At 37.4% G+C, this 16,695-nt stretch overlaps 1 long non-coding RNA gene across 1 annotated transcript; it reads right to left on the reverse strand.

Annotated features, from left to right (window-relative positions):
- Nucleotides 1–14,726: 14,726 nt before the first annotated feature.
- LOC116583036 lies at nucleotides 14,727–16,342 on the reverse strand. Its single transcript, XR_004282596.1, has 3 exons — nucleotides 16,255–16,342; nucleotides 15,676–15,791; nucleotides 14,727–14,812 (listed from the first exon to the last, which is right to left on the reverse strand). It is a non-coding gene; the product is annotated as an uncharacterized LOC116583036 (long non-coding RNA).
- Nucleotides 16,343–16,695: the final 353 nt, after the last annotated feature.

Consider the following 16,695-nt stretch of genomic DNA (forward strand, 5'->3'; position numbering starts at 1 on the left):
AATATAACCTCCTATAATGATTATGAGTAAGCACTTTATATTCCAAGGGCCTCCTGAGAGCAACAAAGGAAATTCAAGTGGAAAGCCCCATGCAACAGTCAGGACTCAACTCTCTCAGCCTATCTGCTACTCTGAGCAGTAGAAGGACAATTACACACAATCTCACAAAGGAGTCAGACATCTTTGCTCCTGTATTTGGACCATTTACTGAAAAACCTATTCCAGGCACCAGAGATCAGTGAAGAAAGCCAGAATGAGAGAGAGCAGAATTCTTCTTTGAGGTTGGATACATCTCTCTTCTACTAATAGTAAATGTGGCTGTCACTATCATCCGTAGACACAGGCAACTAACTGTAAGACCATAAAACTAAGGTCTTATATGAAGGGTGCACACCCCAAATGGAGTTCTGAGACCCAGTGAAGCCCCCCAGACAGCCCAGGATTGGATCTGTACATCTATTTACAGAACTGGAGTTCTGTGCAGCCATGGAAAAGAGACCCCAAGGACCTCACGGGTTACTCATCTTAAAACTGACTCCCCATATAACAGCATTGCTCTTACCATGCAGGTGATCATTTTCTGAGTCCCAGAGAAAGTGAAGCGTGGAACTCACACAGACACATCTATGGAAGAACATTTGCTGCTGTTCCTTTGCAACAGGTTGGATTTGAAATAATGCTTTGTTCTCTTTATATGTAAAGTACAACCCTTAACTTTTATACGGCACTTTCAAATATATGATTTCATTTCCCAATATGGTTGGTTGTGCATGGTGGGGAAAAAACCACAAAGGCTAGTGAGGGGCAAAAAAACACACAGAGGCTCCAGGGAAATGTATAGAAAACAGAATTTTCAGGGGCTGGGATGCTTCCCAGAGACATTCCTTGGCTTCTGGTCACCACCATCCCTTTCTAAAGACATCTCAGAAAATGGCTCATCTTGTTTCCCTGTCCATAGTCAAAGGCTTAGGAGTTACTCACTTAATGTAGAAGAAAATAGTCTCATAACTCTTCCTGAGCTCTCTAGTCAAAGAAATACATAGCCAACCTTATTGAGGTTTCTCTAATCATTTTACATTGAAAGGGTTAGAGAAGATTTCTACCTCAATTCCTATTTTGCTTATTTTGGCCTTGTAGACCAATACTTCCCAGTGGAGCAGGAGTATTGGGCTGGCTGCCTCACAATTCTCTGCGGCACTTGCCCAAATAAAGATGGATGGACCCCCCTTCACCAGGGATTCTCATTTACTAAGTATGAGGTGGGGCCCTAGAATCTACATTTTTTTTTCCAAAGTTCCAAAGGTAATTTTTAGATATGGATAATTTGGGGAATCATCGCAGAAGAGAAAAACAAGATTGCTATCAAAGCTTAATGGAAGGGTGTGTGGTACACATAGAATTGAGATTCACCTCTCTTTCAAATAAGTTTATCATAAAAGTTTCAGCAAGGACTTCCAAATGAAAGGATTTGAAAATAAGATAGCCTACACACATTTTTATTTTGGCACTCAATATTACATTATAGGCAATGTGCTGGAGCTGGCTTGTATAGCTTTGTTAGGTTTTCAGGAATTTTGCCATTCAGCTGTTAAAACTATAGATAGCTTGAAATCAGCTTGATGGGAATATTTACACCATGGAAATCTGGAAATGTTACACAACAGGGGCTTTGCTCCGCTAGGGTACTTACTACAAATTTACCATCCACCCCCACTGGTTTTAGAGGATGAAAGGAATACTGTTTCTTTACTCTTTTAAATGTATCCAGTTGAATCAAATACCAAAAGTATTTGATACTCAACAACCATTATCCATGTGGAAAACACAGGACGACCTCTTCTTTAACAAATCCAAATGTTTCATCACCCTATTTTCTTACTGAGCTTCCTTTCCACATCTACTGGAAATTTTTATTTAAATATTATTTTTTAAGCTTGGGAGACTACTTTCATCCTATCACATTTCTCTGTATAGAATATGTACAGAAATTGAGATTAGAGATTTTTAAACTTTTCTATGATCATAAAGCTCTAAGTTTTAAATGATTTTTCTTCTGTATTAAGTTTTCACTACTGTGAGTAGTAGTATACAATTGATTAAAACACATGTATTAATAATGTGTAAATAATTGCTAATTATAAAAAGCATTTTGTTTTGGAAACACATCTTTTCATGATAGGGATGGGCTGTTGAAATTAGTTTATGTGTTCAAGGGTGAATATTATCTATTACTAGAAAGAGACTGCCTACAGCCTAAGCTTTGTTACCTTCTTTTCTTGTTTAATAAAAACACTAGGGGGAAAAATTTTGTTAAAAAAATATGGGAATGTAAAGAATTCAGTAGTGTTCCTCAATTCTCTAAATTCCTTCTCTGTTAAAGGCCAAGAATTACATGCTAATCTAGTTATAAAAAATAATTCTTTGATGTAATATGATCATTCAGTTGTGTTGCAAGTAAATCCTTGGAAAACTATTCCATTTCAAGGGTTTGCTCATAACAATCAGCCATTCCTGTTCTCACTACTCAGCTGCAGTATTTCTGTTCTTTCATTCCTCATTTCCCTCTGGAGGTTCTCCCACTCTGGACAATGCACTGTGATAAGAATAGGAATGGGTGAGGACTATGCCCCATCTTCCTTTTTTGGTAAAGCATGAACAAGGTGACTTTAAAAAGAAATGCGAGAAAGGAGAATGTATTTTTAAGGTGAATTCTCAGACTGGCCCACTTGAGGAATGATTAATGAAAACTGAAGATTTGGAAATTGATATCCATAAAGCTACTGATGTGCTCTCACTCCCCTGCAAATAGTTGTCATAGACATCCAGGAATTTGTGTGCCCCACTTTGAGGACTGTGACTCTGCAGCCTATTGGGGGTTCAATTATGCAACCAGAATCCACCTGATCTCAAGAAGTACGTGTCCACTCTTCCAGATCTCTATTCAGATTCCCCGAGGAACCTAACTTCTCCTGTGCCTTCTTGAGTGTTGCACACAGCACTTCTATACTTAAATGTTAGCAGCTAGCCCTGGACTATACCCAGACCATACAGTCTGGCTCTACATAAATTACAGAACTAACTTTCTAATGAACAAAAAAATTATACACAAATTTAACTTTATTGACCACAGAGATAAAACCAAATTTCCAGGATTTAAAGGTCAAATTGGGTGGTCCCAATACCTATTGAAATCTCAAAATATCTTCAATGTCTTTTACCAGTTTTTCCTTCCTCCTTTCCCAAATTTCCACCTGTTTCAACAGAAAAGGAAGAAGAAAATGCTGCTTTCCCAAATTTCCACCTGTTTCAACAGAAAAGGAAGAAGAAAATGCTGCTGTAAGTTTTCTGAAGTAGTGGGAATCTTTTTGAAATGTGTCCCTTTATTTTTAAAGTAATATTTCCCACTATTTAAAGCAATAATAGTCAAACTTCCCCCTCCCCAAGGAATATGTTGAAAGACTGGACATTTGACCCCATTAAAAACGCATTTTTGTAAATACACATAAAATCTGCCTTCCACTGCAGAGGATGTTCTTGATTCCATGAAGCCCATCCATGGGCCCTAGTTAAGAAATACTTTTTGGTAATACAATAGGGATATTTGAGTCAGATCGTCTCTCAGATGATATAGTGTATGACATTTCAAAAAACTAAAACAGATAAGCAATGTTTTAACAAAATGTTTTGGTAATTATCCACAGAAAAATTGGGGTAGGTTTTCTCTAAAAGGTCAATTTCTTTAGGACATTTGAAATATTTCAATACATGGTGGCTGCCTGCTGTAGAAGACAAAGCACAGGAATTGCAGTCAAATACACTGAGATCCTGATTTTTGTGCCTCATTTTATTGCCTCTATGCTTTTATATGACTCCTGGTGACCTTGAATCATATCTATAGTTTCTGAGCCTCTCACATTACTTATTTGCCGAATGTGGAGAATATCCCCATCTTACAGGGCTGCTGTGAGAGTAAAGTAATAAAAGGAAATGTCTAGTGCCATTGCTTGAACGTCAGAGTACTCACTAAATGGTAGCTCTTGTTTTTAATTTAAATGAACTATTTTAGAAATGTTTTCACTTTATAAAATGAGATGCACAAATAGGATGTTCTTTTCAAAAAGCAAGGCGATAGGAAGAGGAGGATTTGGGGAATCGTCAAAGAGGTCCAGAGTCTCCTTGGTAGACGCTTGAAATCTAGACTACTTATTTTTGGATCTTATATTCTCTTTGTGGAACTAAAGCCATGCTGGTGAACTTTGATGGAAATGAACATGCCAGAATTATTCTTATACTCGTGCTGTAAGATGCCTCTGCCAAATTCCTGTAGTATTTAATGGAAAATATTGACATAAATCTCTTTTCAAATCAATAATAGTAAGCCTCCTAAAGGTCCTGGTCCTTGGGCAATACAAGGGATCTGTTGTCAATTTAGTGTTATGTAGTGAAGATTATAAACAAAGGTATATTTAAAAACCCTTATCCAGCAGAGTGGCTTTGGTATAAATTTTTAAGAAAATTGATCTTCTCCTTCAGGTCACTACTCATTCGCTTCAAGTGACACAATGACAAAATGTTTGTACACTTAACAATTTGAATCACACAAAAGAGAAATATGAAGTCTAAGTAGATCTTATTTCTTTCCCCACCCCCTGGAAACCAGTAAAGAATTTACTCACCAAACAGTATTTCTGAAAGTTTTGACCAGCATAGATTTTAATAAAAAAAAGCCAAACATCCCTGATGATGAATTTTAAACCAGTGGAAAATAAAAAAGATCAACTGCAAAACTCTCAGCAAGACAGTTTTGAAAGGAAATGCTAACAGACCCACCGCTGGGTGCTGCTATGATAAACAGATGAACCCTTAGGAATGTGCCTCAGTTCCAGTCACACCCATTGGCCAGAGTCATTGTTGGCCAAATCCAGCTTCTGCAACCGCTAGGCACTGATGAGAAAGATGCCAGAAATAATAAGCTGGAGCTGAGGTAAAACCCAGGAGGAAACACTTGATGTCAGATATGAGCTTGCCATTGTTTTGAAGGAACATGGATGGAGGAAAGAGTAAATTCCTGTGTGTTTCAGACTTGATGTATATATGCAGACTATCAGAATGGAACTTATTTTCCCTGGCTACTCACAACTGCCACGAGATCGTCTTTTCTGGATATTTACTTTAATGGTAACATTCACTTCTAGGCTACTCTCCAGAGCTATTTCAGTGTTAAGAATGTCTCTTAAAACAATAAATACATGAAATAATAGAACATCACACAGATGTTTATAAACATTGGCCAAACTCATTTCATAGAATTGTGACACTATATCCATTCATGGCAAATTCATTTTGCTGGAGGGGACAAATAACGTCACATGCCTCTCATGCTTATATTCCATTTTCGTCAACACTAGGAGTAAGAAGGCAGCAAGAGAAAAAACAAATCTCTCAAAATACATGTATGCCCACTCTCTGTCTATGCCCCCATGGCTGTTCCTGCCAAGGTGTCTCCACAAAACCATAACTGAGTCCAACAGAGAGGGACAAGACCAGTAATCCCTTTCAATAACCAAAAGCCATATAGATTTTGGAAAGCCAATAAATGTTAAACTGACCGAGAATTATGTAGTTTCTGGATAGGGATTTTTTTTCACGTAGCAAGTTACAAGGCAATTTAACTTGCCATTTAAAGGAGTTTGTTCAATGGAGCAATTCCATCTGAACTATATAATATTATCTATATCACTATAGTAACAATAAGAACTATGGAAATTTAGAGCCGAAAGGGACCAAGAAATGGTAATATTGAGCAAGTACAATTCATTAAGTATTCAAAAGCTGTTTAGTATATATCTATTATGTACCAGACCCTGGAACTACAAAAATAAATGTCATTGTCCCTACTCTTAGGAAGCTCACACTCTAGAAGGAAGAAAGATTCATACAGAACAAAATTATATTACAACATGACCATCCTCACCAGTAGAGATGCAGACATAGGAATACAAAACAGGTGATGATTAATTTCTTTTTTTTTTTTTTAAGATTTTATATATTTATTTTTGTGAGAGAGAGAGTATGCAGACATACACATGGGTCAGGGGAAGAGGCTGAGAGAGAAGCAGACTCCCAGCTGAGCAGGGAGCCTTATGCAGCACTCCATCCCAGGACTCTGGGATCATGACTTGAGCTGAAAGCTGATGCTTAACTGCCTGAGCCACCCTGGCACCCTAGATGTAACAATTAATTTCTTAAAAGTCATGTACAGCTTTCTAGGGAAGATATATTTTTGCTCAGTTGAGAAGTTAAGTTATATGTCCTCCAACAGAAAGCCAGAGGGAAAAGACATTCCAAGAATTAAAAAAAGCATGAACAAAACAAATAGAGGTATTAACCTACATGTTGTATTTATGCAACGTGAGTAAAATCTTGGTACACAAAGCATAAGATAGTGGCAGAGAAAGCTTGACTGCTTTGCTTAGAAGCCTAATGTGAGCCCAAACACTGAGAAACCACAGTTGATTTTTAGTAAAGGAGCTACATAATTATATCTGGCCTTTAAAACATGGACTCTGATGACAGCGTAAAGGATAATTGGACAGGGAAAAGTGAGGGAGAAACTCTAAACTTACCCAGACAGAATGTCAACTATACAAGAAGTACCAATTAATTCTAAAGCAGAGAAGTGAGGGCGCCTGGATGGCCCAGTCGGTTAAGCGTTATCAGCCTTCGGCTCAGGTCATGATCCCAGAGTCCTGGACAGAGCCCTGCATCAGGATCCCTGCTTTTCCCTCTGCTCCCCTGTCTAACTCATGCTCCCTCTCAAATAAATAAATGAAATTTTTATTAAATACATACATACATACATAAATTAGAGCAATGAATGAAATCAGTTAATGAGGGGCGATGAAGTCTTGGGCTCAAAAGGATCCCATAACTCCTGTTTTCTCTGGTTCTGTGTACTGATAAAACATACTGTGAGAAATCACCCCAGGTTCAAGTCAAAGTGCAGGACCATCTTAAAGGTATAAGTTGCCTCATTTGGCACTCTGGAACTCCAGTTGTCTGTAGTGTTTGTGCTCAAGACCTTCTGTCAATCACCAGGTAGGGCATTAAAGAAAAGACTGTGTCATAGAAAACCATAGGAAGACATGATGCAGAGCTACTCGTGGAAACTGTTCTCAGCAGGACTTTGTGATTGTGAAATGTTTGAATGAAGTTCAGTCCTATGAGTTCCTGTACTAAACAGTTTGTCAAACACCTGGCAGCCAGCACAGCTGGAGCAGGGACAGGACTGTGATTGCCAGGCGGCAGCTGCCTGGTTCTTGCACTTCCTGCTTCCATTTGAAGGTCCCAGTGAGGAACTTTCTTCCAGAGACAAAGGATTGCTTCATGATTTAAGTACTCTGGGGTTATCTTCTTGTACTTACCCTCTCATGGTTTTGTTCAGCATCCGGCTTGCCTGCCTGGTTCCTGAACATCTTTGGGATTCTCACCTGAAACCCAGTCAAGACCTCTGCCTTGCCCACATCTGGCTGGCTCTCTTACTTGTTACTTCTTAACTCAGATTCCCAGTTGTCCAGGGTACGTACACACACACACACACACACACACACACACAAACATGTCTCAAAGATAAAAATATAACCCTAAAAAGTGACATTTTTCATGGAATGATTTCAATTAAAAACAGTAAAAAAAAGACACAAATGTGGTTGGCTTTTACCTTCTTTTTCCCAGAATCATACTCAGAAATATTTCTGGTTGTTCTGAACTGTTTTGCTAAGTATTCACTGCCACTATTGTAAAAGATCTCTGTCTACATTTTTTCTTTTTCTTAGCTTATGAATGAAATAAATTTATCTGAAATCAATAATACATATAAGATTTTTAAAGAACCTAAGAGAATCTAAGAATTGAGAAAGTAGAGGCCATCAAGTGTGATCTATCTCCTAAGATATGAAAACTATGAAGTCACAGACAGGCAATTCCTCTGTTTCCTCCCACACACTATCATTGATGGCTGTTCACCTCTATTTTATTTTTTTTAAAGATTTCATTTATTTATTTGACAGACAGAGATCACAAGTATGCAGAGAGGCAAGCAGGGGGCGGGAAGCAGGCCCCCTGCTGAGCAGAGAGTCCAATGCAGGACTCGATCCCAGGACCGTGGGATCATGACCTGAGCTGAAGGCAGAGGCTTTAACCCACTGAGCTACCTGGGCACCCCTGTTCACTTCTATTTTAAAAACCCCTTTCCATTTATTACTTCTGATGGGTAGGGAGACCTTACTGAATGGAGCTGAAACATCTCTCTCCCAACCATTGATCCTGTTCTGCCTGTTGAAGATATACAGAGGAAGTCTTCTCTCCCACTGGTAAGATATAAAGAGAGATATTGGTGTAGGGATAGGTATAGATATAGATATCGAGTAGGTCTATATTTGGAGAAAGTAATGATAATCACCTAAATTTATATCTTTCTGAGTTCTCTATGCCCCATTCTATCAACCACTCTTCAAATGATCAGGCTCTTAAATCCCCTCCACCCTCTTTGTCACCCCTCCTATGGAAACTCATCATTTTGTCAATGTCCCTTTAGTATCTCCACAGTATTGTGAGAACATCTGGAGAGGATACTTCTGTTAATGCTATGCAAGATTTACTTTTTTTTTAACATCTGTGTCATACTGTTGACTCATTTGAAGCCTGGGGCCAAATGAAACCCTTAGGTCAATTATTTACCAAACTATTGACTCTCAAACCATATGCTTAATATTTCTCCTAGTCATAAACTAATGAGAAAGATTTAAGGACTGGAAAGAAATTAATTAGTCTAAGCAAGACTCAAAAATTTCAGAGAAATATATTTCTATTCGAAATTCTCTGTTTTTAAGGTAATTTTAGTGCTTTTTTTTTTCCATTTGACAACATTATAAAATTGAGTAAGATGGTATTTGGTAGTATAAGTTCTGACCGACATTACATTGTGTATCATAAATCTATAGCTAATAGGGCTAAGATTATTTAATTTTAGAATAAACTTCATCAGAAATTTTAATTGAAAATTTTTACACAATTGTTTACTGGGTAAAACTGAAACATGTGTGAAACACTCTGCTATCTTCCATTCACTAATATACTATTTATTTTACTTAGTTCAACATTGCTATAGTGGGACCAGAGCCAAGACTGAGTGAATTGTTGAATGACTCTAAAAGAGTACATTCTGTCCACTGTGTGTTAAAACCTCATTAGCACACTCTAAAAACCATTCACATCTCACCATCCTTGGAGTGTGCTCCAAGGATTTGGAGACAAATGTACATTTTACTTTGTGAGACAAATGTACATTTTACTTTGGCTCTCTTCTTTAAATACAGACACTTTGATAATATGAATGAGAAAAGAAACTCTTTTCTGTAACTGGCAAAAAAAAAATCATCTTTTTGCAATCAAAAGAGATGGCATATTACACTTGCAAACCTAAAAGTAATAATTCTAAAAGACAGTGATGTGGTGTTGGAAAATGTCAGTTTCCTACTTTCATTTTCTAATATTGTATTGCATGATTATGGTGAAAGAGTCGTAGCTCCTGAGTGCTGTGATTTCCATCATGACAAATTATTCCATGGTAAAGGACAGATATCTCCTTCACATACCCAATTCTCACAACATGTGCTTTTAAAAGATTCACTAATTTTAAGTGGTGAGAAAATACTAAGATTTACTATTTGGCTCCATAATCTTAAGCAGTTTCCTAAAACATTTGGCCCATTTTTAAAACAGAATTTCTTTGAAAATTCTACTTACTTTCTCCAGGAAGAAAAAAAAAATCCCCTCCCAATATTACTTTCCTTTTTCTGAAAAAATCCCTTCCTTTGAGAACATGGGCTTGCTGATGCTCTCATGCCCTTGGTAAGTTACCTGTCCAATTACCTATCATCACCCAGCTGTGATTCACACCCTGAACTTAGATTTAATGGCTAAAAACAAAACAAAACAAAAAAAATTCACATCCAGAATAGTTCAAGTGAAACAGGTCAAAGGGACAGAGCACGGGTAATTCTGAGCACACAGATGTTCAACAGAGACAGTCGGAAACCTGTATGGAAATATTGCATTTGTAATCCCAGCACGCTGCAGCCATTAACAACAGAGGCACCATTAAATAATGTATGTTCACCTGTTTGTTCTGGCCTCCAATATTTACGTTCGCTGTATGGTTGTTTTTCTAATTATACCACAAATTCACCAATTCATAACTGCTACAGATTGCTTTTTAGACAATAAAGAATCCACCTGGAAAGGAATTGGCTGAATATTTAATAATAAAAAGAAGGTAATGTTGTTTCTTCTAAAGGGTCCTAGTAGTCACTACTAGTTTACTATAACATTCAATAAAAATATAAATTTGAAGACAACAGTCCTCTCACCAAAAAGCAGTCCCACCAAAAGTAATTTTAGAGCAAAAATGGCAAAAGGAGGAAATAGAACAAAGCAGAGGAAATATTCAAACTGGTTGAAGAGGAAGGCCATGTCAAATGAGTGTGAAGTAGAGTTCACCAGAGCGACTTGTGAGTAGAAATCAAACGTGACCTTTCCAGGCTGAGGTCACACATCTTACTCAAGCTCTAGCCACACAGGCGTGATTCTGGAAGGCCTCCACCTGATGGTCACCGTCAGATTGTTCACCTCTGCAGGAAGACAGATATTTCCCCAATCTTGCCACAATGCAATATTTATTATATAAGTTTACCATGCTAGGTGCTCTGAGAAATACTTACATCAACCAGATTCCTGTCCTGAGTTCCACCTATGAAGTATCTAGAAGGGGAGATGAAACAGAAGCATAAGTAACAGTAATACAGGGTAGAATCTGACAAGAACTATGAAAAAGGCACAAAGGCACTATGAAAAAGGAAGGGACCACTGGAGCAAGAACAAAGAGAAAAATCTGGAAAAGGTCGGTGATGGCTTCAACAAGAAGTTGGCATTTTCTGAATTTGGTAATTCACTGACTATTCATAAATTTTTTTTTTTTTTGCGTTTTTCTTTCTTTTTTTTTTCTTTTTTCAGAGAGAGAGAGGGAGAGGGAGGTGGGCAAAAGGCAGAGGGAGAGGGAGAGAGAGAATCTCAAGCAGGCTCCACATCCAGCATAGAGCCCGACATGAGGTTCCGTTTCATAACCCTGTGATCATGAGCCAAAATCGAATTGTATGCTTAACAGACTGAGTCACCCAGGTGACCCCTTATAAACCTTTTAACATTGTTCTCCAGATTGTTTTGGTTGTCTCTTCATATTAAAATGAGTAAAAGCAGAATATGGGCTTCACCAGTATAGAGCAATGTTAGATAACATGGTCAACACTTCTTGATAGAGGTGTAGTTAAACTTAGCTAATAAAACACGTAAGTCATTGCTAATCATCTAGCTGCATTGTCCAGTGTGCCACGTATGGCTATTCATTTCAAATTAATTAGATTAAGTTCTTCAATTGCTTTAACTAAATTTCAAGTGCTCAGTAGCTTTATGTGGCCAATGGCTACTGTGTCACACAGAGCAGATATAGAACTGCTCCATCCTGGCAGTTAAGCATCTGCCTTTGGCTCGGATCATGATCCCAGAGTCCCTGGATCAAGCCCCTAATCCACTCCCGGTTCAGCAGGGAGTCTGTTTCTCCCTCTGCCCCTCACCCCCTCATGATCTCTCTCAAATAAATAAATAAAATCTTAAAAAAAAAAATCATGATGCTTAAAAAAATATAGGGGCTGGATACATTATGTAATATAATTTAAAATGGTTAAGAGTGAAATTCTTCAAATTTTCAGAAAGTGCCCTAGGACATTCACCTTTGAAAACATTTTAAAGGAAGAAAATCAATACATTAGTATCAAGAAGGAGAAGAGTACAGGATAAAAGCTCAGGAGTGGAGAGACAAACAACTAAAAAAAAAGCAAGACCAGTAAGCTGGGTAATAGGAACTAGTGAATAGAAGAAAAGGGGCAATAAGAAACACACTTTAGTTAAGTGTCAGGAGTAACTTCTTAAAGTGGAAATGATAGAAACAGAAATACTCTGGAGGAAGATAGGAAATATTTTCTGAGTGCATTATTCACATTATCTAATTCTCTGGATATATCTAAATCATCTCCAGGAAGACCACTTCCGCTACATAATTTCTCTCATATGCACAAAGTGCTTGTTATAAATTTGGCTGCTTATTTGTTTTAATTAAAAGAATACCTACATGTAATTTTAATGCTGTATTGAAATTAATCTTTTAACCTCAACATTATAAATTACAGTTGTAGAGCCCTATGAGATTAAAATATTATGTCACAGATCAGTGGAAATTTTCTTAATGATTCATAGCAAAATATAACCACCTGAAACTAAGCAAAAGTTTTCTAATGGGAATTCAAAGAAGACATAATAGTTTGCCCCATTTATATCTTTATCCTAATTAAAACAAACTTTGAAGGAACAGTCTAGGATTAAAATATATTTTAGGTAGGCAATACTTTTGTACTTCTGTCATTTGTGAAGCTGAGGAATGTGTACTCACGTTTCTTTAGAAAACCAGTAAATTATCTTTCTAAAGGAATGAACTAATTCTCCTTCTTGTTGAGAAATCAGGGTTAAAGAAGAAATGTGTGCATTTAGAAGAGGAAACCCAGAGCACATAAACTCTTATGACATATTTCGTGTCTTTTAATCAATGGAAGTGAGATTTCTTTAAAATCTGAGTTTATAAAGAAGTTCACAATTTTAAGCCACTCAAAAGAGAGATTTTAAAAATATATATATTTTGATGTAAGGAATCATAAGTAGTGAAAAAAGTTAATGATTTTAAAACTTATACAAGATCATTTGTTACTTCTTAATGTATGTTCTCTTATAACAGGATATTTTCACATGTAAAAGTAGCATCATATTGGGGTACCTGGGTGGCTCAGTTGGTTGAGCATCCAACTCTCGATTTCAGCTCAGGTCATAATCTCAGGGTCATAAGATTGAGCCCCATATCAAGCTCCACACTCAGTGTGGAGTCTGCTTCTCCCTCTCTCTCTGCTCGTTCCGGCGGCTCTCTGTCTTCTCTCTCTCAAGTAAATAAATAAAATCTTCAAAAAGAAATTTTTTAAAGTAGCACTGTATGAGTATAATCAATAAGAAAATGATGTTTCATGAAAATTGGGGGGGGTAAAAGACCAAATATTACCACTATTATGTATTTTATATTTGAATAGGGCTGCCAAGTTTTCAAACCTCTTTTTATATATTATTGCTTGCCTTTGATCCTCACAACAATAATATCTGGGAAGCAATATTATATACCTTCTATAGATAAAGAAACTAGACTTACAGAACCATGGTAGGTGTTAAGATACCCCCAAATCAACAGAATAGTTTCTTAATGGGAAACTCAGTAGATTGAGCTAAAATGAGAACTTTGGGATTCTGATGAATCTGGGGTTCCAGATTTTCTGTTCATAATTCTATTGTGATAAATACTATTGCCCCTCAAAGATATGTCTAGCCTGTATTTTTCAGGAACATGAAAGGATTATACTTTGTATCCACCTTTCAAAGCTTGACACAGCCATATAAACTAGTTTGACCAATGAAATGGGTGTGGAATTGATGTCACATCCTGGCAAAAATATTTAATTGCTAATGCAAAACTTGATTCCCTGGATTACAGCTGTCCTGGAACAATGGCAAGAATTATTATTCATTGTGTGAAGTCTCTGATGTATTTTAATGGTATATTACTATAGCCTAACATAACCCATTCTGGCTGAAACATTTTTGCTCTCTTTCAAACCTAATTGGGCCTCAATACTGTCACATCCAAAATACAGATTTTTTTCTTTCAATTACTATTAAAAATGTCTGATGGATGCTTTGGTTGACCCAAAACAAATGAAAAAAACCTCCCTCCCTAATTCTTTAAATTCCCTCTACTTTTCATAAATAAATCCATTTATTCCCACTCAATTTTAAGAGACTTCTTAGCACTATATTACAAATAAGACATCTTTTGCTTTTGTCCTTATAAACAAGGACTATTTGTGGGTTTTCCTTCCTTCCCTCTTAATTTCCTCTCCTTCTACTTTTCACTAAAACCTAGACCTGGCTATTTTGTAGCTACCAACCCCTAATGTGACCAAAAAAAAAAATTATATATATATATATATATATATATATGAACTCTGTGCCACCAAATTGTCCTAGAGAGGGTATTTTTTTAAAAGATTTTATTTATTTATTTGACAGACAGAGTGAGGTCACAAGTAGGCAGAGAGGCAGAGAGAGAGGGGGAAGCAGGCTCCCCACTGAGCAGAGAGCCCGATGAAGGGCTCGATCCCAGGACCCTGGGATCATTACCTGAACCGAAAGCAGAGGCTTTCTTTAACCCAGTGAGCCACCCAGGTGCCCCTAGAGTGGGCATTTTTAAAATACAGCAAACTGCAGCTGAGATCATAAGGGTTATCTCATCAAGATCTCTCACCCAAACTAGTTTAGGTAAAAAGAGGGACATCCCTGGATCACTGAGATCAAGAAAGAGCTGAATCTTTTTTCCAGGTTTTCCTGAACCAGTGATAAAATCTGGGCAGCTATCCTTCCCTCTCCTTTGTTCCTATCCTATGAAGTTCTAGCTTCATTCTCTGGCAGTGTATCCGTTGCTTTCACATGGGACAGTGGCAGCTCACACATTTTATACCTTGCACATTTCTCCATGTTAATCCTCTCTCAACTACAGTATGAGAAGTCCCCAGGAAGGTCTCAGGTTGGCTCAGTTTGGGTTGAACAACTGTAACAAAAAGGAGATGGTGCACAGGAAGCAGGTTTCTCTCAAACCGTGTGAAAGACGTTAAGCATGGTCCCAGTGATGGGAGGACAGCAACCTAGATAGGCAGTACCATAGATGTCCACTGTAGACCCATTTAAAAAAATCTACCTTTTTTTGCAAATAGTTTAATTTGATTTTAGTCTATATAATTAAGAAGTTGAGTGTAACTATTATATAGTGTAATCAAGCTGGTTATGGGGTATCTGGATGGCTCAGTCAGTTAAGCATCTGCCTTTGGGTCCTGGGATTGAGCTCCATATGGTGTTCCTTGCTCAGTGGGAAGTCGGCTTCTCCTTCTCCCTCTGCCTGCTGCTCCCTGTGTGCATACTCTTTCTGTGTCAAATAAATAAAATTTTGAAAAAAAAAATGGGCTACAGTGGGTTACATGTGGTTGTCCTTGCACTGTACCAACAAACCTACTCTTATCTGAAGGTACCTATATACAAGCTTACAATTCCTATATTTACTTTTATTTTTTTTTAAGATTTTATTTATTTATTTGACAGAGAGAGAGCACAAGTAGGCAGAAAGGCAGGCAGAGAGAGAGAAGCGGGTGGCGGGGAGTGGGCTCCCTGCTGAGCAGAGAGCCCAATGAGGGACTCGATCCCAGGACCCTGAGATCATGACCTGAGCCGAAGGCAGAGGCTTAACCCACTGAGCCACCCAGGCGCCCCTATATTTACTTTTAAACTAAACAGTAACAGTTATCTGAAAACTATACTACCAACTTTGCACGAGTGGTAAATGAAAAAATTGAGTTTGAATCTCAGATAAAAATAACACTGATCCTACTTACAGGTCAGATCCATTATGCAAATTCTCACCTCTTGTACTGACTGTTCTCTCGTATAGTTCAGCTTCCATCTCTATTTCATGAGGTTGAAAAGAACCTCTTCTTTCACACTGAGAATCACATCCTCCAGGAAACTCTTCTATTCTCCTATGTATGGATGAAAAAATGCATAGAGGAAAAGAATTCACTTGCTCTGCACTTATAAAAAAAAAGTTTTTTTAAACATTTCCATTGAAATAATATATTAAGTGTAAGGGCACAGAAGCTTCTTTGGTATATTCTTTATGTTATGAATTAGTGCGTAGAAATGTGGAAGCTCCCAGATGAGTTTCTCTGGGGTAGTAGAGATGCTTTTCATTTGGTGGGAGCAGTTTCAAAAAGCTAATTTCTATACCTTCTTCAATCTTAACCTATTTCCTGTGTACCATCATTTTAACATATTATGCCTATCTAAAAATCAAAACATACACTTAAAAGTAGGATGACCATAGCATGTATTTCTAAACTTGCATACTTTTGAGATTCAAGGGGAACAGTATTAATAATTATGCCAGGACAGCAGAGTAAATTGAAACAGTTTTGCCCAAATCAAATCATAAAGTCATCTTACCTAAAAATAACAAGTGATCAATCTGGCTTTCCATTATGCTCCATTTTCTATTGTTATCGTAAAAGGGGAAAAAAATTCCTTTGCCTTGTTTTTTTTTTTTTCTTCCTGCAAAATGAGGAGTGCTGTTATTAACTTCTTTTCCATGAAACAATCATACATAACTGATAAATTTTAAAGTAAGGTTGATTGTTTATACATTCTTAAGCCATAGAGACACCATTAAGAATCTATACTTAGTTTCTTAGCCCAGCTAGGGTTAGTAAATAAGGCCCTAAAAAACTGTTAACATTTGGATTTGGCCAAAAGCACACCAGGCCTTGGAACTCCCTAAGTGCGGTGGACCACAGCCTCTCCCCTCTCCCACAGCTCTGGAGATTTCCAATGGGCTGAGGCCTGTGTCCAACAGCAGAGCAAAGCCATAAATCAGACTTTCCTTGGAAT

Source organism: Mustela erminea, chromosome 2 (assembly GCF_009829155.1).
Source record: "Mustela erminea isolate mMusErm1 chromosome 2, mMusErm1.Pri, whole genome shotgun sequence".
Taxonomy (NCBI): Eukaryota; Metazoa; Chordata; class Mammalia; order Carnivora; family Mustelidae; genus Mustela; species Mustela erminea.